This window comes from Triticum aestivum, chromosome 3B (genome assembly GCF_018294505.1).
Source record: "Triticum aestivum cultivar Chinese Spring chromosome 3B, IWGSC CS RefSeq v2.1, whole genome shotgun sequence".
NCBI classification, from domain to species: Eukaryota; Viridiplantae; Streptophyta; class Magnoliopsida; order Poales; family Poaceae; genus Triticum; species Triticum aestivum.
The window spans coordinates 563,280,989-563,286,845 of NC_057801.1; the positions used below are offsets into that span (position 1 = coordinate 563,280,989).

The 5,857-nt window shown below is 43.1% G+C and overlaps 1 long non-coding RNA gene across 1 annotated transcript; it reads left to right on the forward strand.

Moving 5' to 3' along the window:
- Window positions 1-1,069: 1,069 nt before the first annotated feature.
- On the forward strand, window positions 1,070-3,988 carry LOC123065736 (uncharacterized). Its single transcript, XR_006431120.1, has 4 exons — window positions 1,070-1,335; window positions 2,230-2,427; window positions 2,618-2,694; window positions 3,843-3,988. It is a non-coding gene; the product is annotated as an uncharacterized lncRNA (long non-coding RNA).
- The last annotated feature ends 1,869 nt before the right edge of the window (window positions 3,989-5,857 follow it).

Consider the following 5,857-nt stretch of genomic DNA (forward strand, 5'->3'; position numbering starts at 1 on the left):
GTTTTGGTCAGGCGAATACTAGAAAAACTCGCAGGTTCGGCCCTGGAGGTTCTCAGGTTCGACTCCGAGAGCTGCTCGCTTTCCGAGGAGCCCCTGGTGCGTCGCTGCCCGACCCCTTTTTTTGCTTCAATTTTGGTTGGGCTTCAGATTCGATCGTGGGTTGACCTGGGTCTGGGTGTGCCTCCTTCTCTTTGTGTTTGTGCTACAGGCGAGGATTGTGCTCGGAGACGACCCACACGACGCTACGCTCGCCGTCGTGGTGCACCCCTTTTGAAATTTCCCGAGATAGCTGATTGGTGCTACATGAAACCGTGGTGAGTTCTCGAACATCTTCCATTCTCCAACATCTTCCATGTCCATCTACCGTGCTGATTGGTGCTACTACATGATATCATGGCCTGCTTGCATGCATCTGTTTTTGGCGAGACTTTAATTGTTCAGTGCATTTTGTGATTAATTTTGTAATTCAATATTGCAATATCCCTTTATACTGAAGAACCAACATGTGAAATGAAATATTCCAAAGAGTGAGCAACTAAGTGGATCATGGCCTGCTTGCATGCATCTGTTTTTGGCGAGACTTTAATTGTTCAGTGCATTTTGTGATTAATTTTGTAATGCCTTTGTCACTAGATCGAGGCTCTAAAAGATACTCTCCCAAATATGTCTCTGAATATGAAAGCTATATATCATCCAAGTACAGTTTCGAGTGGAAGGACATCGAGCCGACGAGAACGGCTGGTGATGGTGGTGAGGACGCCATCAACGGAGCGGTGAGGCTGTTTCACAGCTCGATGCGCTCGGCGAGGGGAAACCGTTGGATGGCCCACGATCGTCGTGTCCCCGAGAAGGTGAGGAAGATGACCTGATGTGAGCCACCTCTGATCCACCACGCGAGGTGCCCACCAAGTGCCTCCCCAGCTCGACGGCCCCAAACCCAAGGTGAGTCCCTCTCCCCCCCATCCATCCTTGCATAGTGTCGTTGTCGATATGGGAGGCTGTTGATTGCATCGCTAGGCCAGACTAGAAGTGAAGTTGGCCTTTGATTTTTAGTTTAGATGGTGAACTTGGTAGCTTATAGATTGTAGTTGTCCTTTTTGCATCAGTGTACTACTGCAGTTGCGCCAGTATACATTATTTTCCTACAACTGGTCTTTGGGTCAGTGAACATGAGCTAGAGACACAAGGTGATAACACTATTTGTGTCATTTGTTTCTTTCAGTTTTATTCATGAGGCGCTGATGATTGATGGAGCGAGACCTAACCAACTTGATGTTACCAAGCTACACCCATTGTCACATGAAGTTATCTCACGCCAAACGAGGATCAACATCGGTACTGATTCCATCCTTTGACAATGTTTTGATGTTCAATAACTAACAGTCTGGAGAATTTATAGGCTTATGACAATACAAAGCTACGTGGATTCTGCCTTGTGCTCTATGTATTTAGTATGATGTGGTTCAGTATGCAATGTTTGCTGTTTACTGTTCTACATTCTCTGGTGATGCATATCGTGAGATGCACACAACCATATATTATTATCTTAATTTAGATATTTATAAACGTCTCATCATATGAAGGAATCTCCCTCCAAATATTATTTGGGTGCCTAATCTGCAAACTAATGCATAATGCAAGCTTATGGGCCCGTCAGTTAGCTTCTTAGTATTATTATGTTTTATTTGGCAAGGACTTGTCAGGCATTATGTCGTAGTACATGTTAGATTAACAGCTTGGTCCTTATCTTGCTTCTCAGTTGCTACATGTTGTTCTCTTTCTCTGCTACAATTCTGCCTTTACAATGCAGAAGTCTTATTGTCCTCTTGTTAGTTAATATCTCCTGGAACTGATATGAGTTGCTCACCAATAAATTGATTCCCATGTCTGGCTACTTCCACATGTATCTTATGACTGTGGAGAAGCATGCACCGTCCTTTAATGGCAGTTGCACATTTTCTTTTTGTTTCACATGTATCAGTATGGAGAAGCATGCACTATTGAACCCTTCTTAGTTGACTTGATGTTTGAACTCATCTCTTTTTGTTATAACTTGATCTACTTGATTGTAAAAGAGTTGCATGTTTTTCATACTGCTTTCTATTCTTCCCCATATTACCATATCTATAGACCCCACCTCAAGTCAGTGTCACAAAAGAATTCTATTGCTGACGCCCTTCTCTGTGTACTGTTTCTTGCTTCTATTGCTGACGTGCATTGTATTTCCAGGTTAAGGACAAGCCAAATGGAACAATATACATTTGTCGCTGAAAGTAGGCTTGGGAAGTTGCCAGTTAAGGACAAAGCTTCTGGAAAGAAGCAAGCATCTTCCAAGGGAAGCTTGACTAAAGCTGTTCAGGGCGGTTTGGGTACTGAATCGTACGAGTTAATGGCAAAGATTCCTAGTTCACCCTTAGTAGGCCTAAAGTGAGTACCCTTCTTTTCATTAACCTACATTTCTTTTGTAGTCCATGGTCTCAGTTATCCACAACATATGGAAATTACATTCCAATTATGCCTCAGTTCCCCTTAAACCTAGTTGATTTCTTTTATTTCTTGGTTAACTGTGTCTTTCCTTTGTAGAAGTGTATTAATAACCATGTTTTTGTTTGATCAGACTATTTGTACAGATATGTGTATGTACCTATTCATTTGTGATGACGACAATGAGATCAGTTTTGTTTCTGTCAAAAGGTGAGGTAACTATTTTTAATCCTTATGTCTGTAGTCAGTTTTGACAGCTACAAATTTGATATAGATAATAAGTAATCTTAGATGCAGAGTGAAAGCTTTCATTTCCTATAGACTGCAAGCTACAAAATTGTCCATCGTATTATCACAAAGTAGGAGAGAGAACTATTATGCAAACACACCAAGACACATTTCTATGATTAAATGTTGCCATCATATCAGGTTAAATGAACCTGCATATATAGTATGCTACTCTTTTCTCTGATTCTCATCCTCCAGAGGGTTAATTTCTTGTCAGGTGATCTGATCAGATAGTTTTTTTTTAATCTTAAATGGAGTAGCCACTAGGGTTGCTTCTTGATCTCCTATCTTAATAGCTCATTTCTTTATTTTAGATGTCAAAACTGTTATTTCAGCAAGTACACATTTAAATCACCACTAGCTATATAGGAGAGCTAATTCTCACTATCTTGACGGGGCGGCGACCATTCGCGTGAGGCTCGGCGGCGAGAAGTGCTCCTTTTGCTGAGCGACGAGGGGTCGAAGGGCGCTCCAGATTCGGATCCGGGCGCGGTGGCGGCCATGGCCGAGCTCGAGCCTGGGCGTGTGGGTGCGTTGGTGACCGTGGCGGCGGTCGTGGTCGAGCTCTGAGCACGGCGATGGCCATGGCCGAACTCATCCGTCTCGTACATGAAGATTCAGGGGCGCCACGAGACGAGAAGAAAGGAGGAGCGAGTAGCGGAGAGGAGAGGAGCAACAGCCATGAAGACCACTCTTTCGTTATCTTCTCCCCTCTTCCTCGCCGCTCCACCCAGAGATACCAACCCACCTTCGATAACTCCCCTCCCACTGAAGTTCTTGTCGTCCGTCATAGCACCTCTGCCCGCATAGTGACTCTGAGCTCAAAGTGGTAGCTTCTGTTTCGTTAGGCTGCATGGGGTTTGGGTTTGGGTTTGGGTAGCCTCTTTCTTGGGCGCATGCTACTCATCTGATCGAATTGACAGTAAATTGGAATCGAGTTGAAATATTTGTTAAATTTGTTGCAGAAAAAAACACACAGTTGTTGTGACATGTGCAATTATATTTTGATCCAAATTTCTAAACAAGCATAGGTAAGAATACTAATGAAAATGTAGTTTCGCTCTTCCTAGGATGGCGTCGAGCTGAGCAGCCTTTGATACACCGCATTAGGAGCCCAGGTGTTGCCTTCCTGATAAATCTGGCTACAACCGACCGGCATGAGCTCGCTTTGGCCCCTCCGATCTTGCAGCTACTGCCTCATCGCCAACCTACAACAAAAAAGGTGAGCCTCCTGCCTTTATATGTTGTCACGATTAATAAGGTTGGAGTAGCTTTATTAATGGATGAAATCCCCTGCCTGTTCCGTTCACCACCCCAAGTGACCATTGTTTAGCCCATTGTTGAGGAAATCGTTAACTGGTAGCTGCTCGGTTGGTTGACAAGTAGGGGATTAATAGGCTAATCGGCCATTTAATCAATTACTCGGGCGATTAATCAATTAATCGGCTACTCGGTGAACCTACGAGTAGGGATTAATCGGCAAGTTAACTGGTTAATCGGATGAATTCTTGAACAGGGGTTTAGCCCCAATGTCCATCCCGCTACGTCCCAACCTCATTTCGTCGGTTAATTTTATGTATAATAGTGTGATAAGACAGTGAGGTATATGCAGATCTATAACAGTATATCATACTTCTGATTGTACTGTGATAAGACAGTGAGGTGTGATCTGGCCTTTTTGGTTCAGATAGATAATTTGATCACTTTTTTAAGTTCCTGCATGCTGTCATATGCACTATGCTTAGGATATTTGCTACTAAACCAATAGTGAAATAAACTTTTATGTTCATATATTGTTTGATGGCTTCTCAATTTATGCATGAAAACAAACTTTGCTTTTGAGTGACTCTTCATTATGCTCTTGTTTTATTCACGGTTGATGGAATAATGAATGCAAAGATAAGTTCCCTTTGATTTGGTTGCTCGGCTGACAAGAATATGCATTCCTCTGTATACCACCTTAACTCTCCTGTGACGTTTTCTACATTGTGGATTCCCTCTATTAGATAAGGGCCATTGCTTACTTGAACCATTTTGTTTATGATTGGTTTATTGTTAAAGTTCAAGATACTAGGGTTGATGCTCGAGTACAGAAATCATTGTATTCCATATATCTCACAACTGTTTGTATCAGGTTCGTGTTAGGCGGTCCCTATGAAGTGCATCGATAAGGCAGATGGATTACGTCACTTATTAGTATGCTTAGTGATTATGGCTCCATAGTTGGCTCTGTTTATTATGTTCATGTTCTTATTACCTCCTCTTGTGTGTTCTCGCTTTCGATATCGAACTTCATGTTGAATGGCTATATTTTGTTGTTGTATGAATGCGCCGAGATTGATCCTACCTTATAAACTGATATTGATCTTGTGCTCCATTGTGTTTTACTCCTATCACAATTGAATGTTTGTTTACTTTATTATTATCATGTGTAAGTGCAAATGCTATACCTGGGTTTATACTGACGTAGTGTTATGTGCTTTGGAAAAATGCTTGGAGCGGCACCCTCGCGCCAGGGCGCGATCCCGATCTAGTTTCAATGAAACTGGGTTGCGAATCTCTATAACTAGGACTTAGTGTGGGATGCGGTAGCCTCAAGACTCAAGTCGGGCAAAAATGGCCGACCAGGGATTGAATCTTGTCGGAATTCGGCCTTTTGTGCTTAAAAAGCTGATCCAATAGCCCACAAGACTCAGGCCGGGAGGGAAGGCTGACAAGTTGGATGGAATGGTCGACCTTTGGATCAAATCTCCTCGGATTCTAGCTTGCACTTAGATTTTTAATAAAAAATGCTGACGCAAAAGCCCCTGAGGCTCAAGCCCGGCTTGAAGGCCAGCCTGAGGGTCGAGAATTTCCTTGAGGAACTAGATCGGTCTTCTTATTCCAACCCGGGCTGGAGTATAATTCAGTCGGTCAACGACGTTTCGACGAAAGTTGCCCCTATACTCGGGTTTGGGGGATCCATTGATCAACCTACTATATGTCGTCCTAAAATATAATACAGCAGACCAACGATGTTTGGGCGCAAGTAGCCCCCATGCCCTTGATCCGTCGATCACTTGCCACATGCCGGCCTGAAATATAA